Here is a 1060-nt window from a genome sequence, read left to right on the forward strand (position 1 = left end):
ACCAAACTATCCATCCCGAATATCACCAGGTTATCGACATTAGATTTTGATATCAGCACAAAATCGTTTTAACAGAATATCTTAAATTTACTATTGATTTACATTGCAGGTAATCCTGATCTAAAAGCGACAGGTGTCTTTTTGATACTTGCTATATTTACTTCCAAATTACATTCTTATGTGAAATATATTCTTATGTTGATGACTTAAGTTGATGTTTTTTTTACATTGACGAAGACTGAGAGGATAAGGAAAATGAAAAATTGAAATTAATGAACGTATGTTACTATTTTGTTATTATTTATTATTCCTTTTTGTGTGTGCCTTTTGTTTATATTCGTGAATATGAAATAGGTATACAAAATTGTTATCGACATGATCTAAGTAAGATTTGATATAGAATGTTTATTTATTTACATGTAGTTGGTTACAGTGATATGTAACAGAGCAAGAAAGTGTTTGTATTTTTTTAAAGAATATTTTGCTTGCGAATAGGAAATACATTTTGAAATTAACGTTTTTTTTTTTTAAGATAATTTCATATAGATTACAGTACATCATTAAGGGTAAAATTTATGAGATAGTTATTGTCCTTTTTACTTAATAGTTAGTGTTTTCTTTTTTCTTTATTTGTCTTTATTTGCGATATTTCACAAGTTAATGGATGATTTTTATAAAAGGACGTCATCAGGCTAATGGAGAACATGATACCCAATATGTACAGTATAAAAATATTGTTATTTTTTCCTTGTTCTTACCATCTTCAGTTTATGGCTAGTATTTTTTGTATTATAAATAGCAGTAGTTGTTGTAAAAGTGATATGAGTAGAAGCACAATACTGATGAGGATGGCCCTGCTATTACTGTCATTTTAACCTACCAATAAACACTGATTAAACCAATATCTGTAGTTATTGCATGTAATAATTAATCAGAAAGTAAGTGACTGTAGAGATATGCAAGTTGTGTTTATATCACTGTATATATAGAGAGCACAAAGTTTTTTTCCTTGCCTAGTGAAAGAGTTAATGGTGTGATGTGAAGAAAAAGAATAAAGTTT

General features: G+C 27.8%; 1 protein-coding gene across 1 annotated transcript in view; it reads left to right on the forward strand.

Annotated features, from left to right (window-relative positions):
• LOC119592950 (muscle calcium channel subunit alpha-1-like) overlaps positions 1–1060 on the forward strand; it is a gene marked incomplete at its 5' end in the record, with an annotated part of 130968 nt that overhangs the window by 22127 nt on the left and 107781 nt on the right.

The sequence above is a fragment of the Penaeus monodon genome, chromosome 31 (genome assembly GCF_015228065.2).
Source record: "Penaeus monodon isolate SGIC_2016 chromosome 31, NSTDA_Pmon_1, whole genome shotgun sequence".
NCBI lineage: Eukaryota > Metazoa > Arthropoda > Malacostraca > Decapoda > Penaeidae > Penaeus > Penaeus monodon.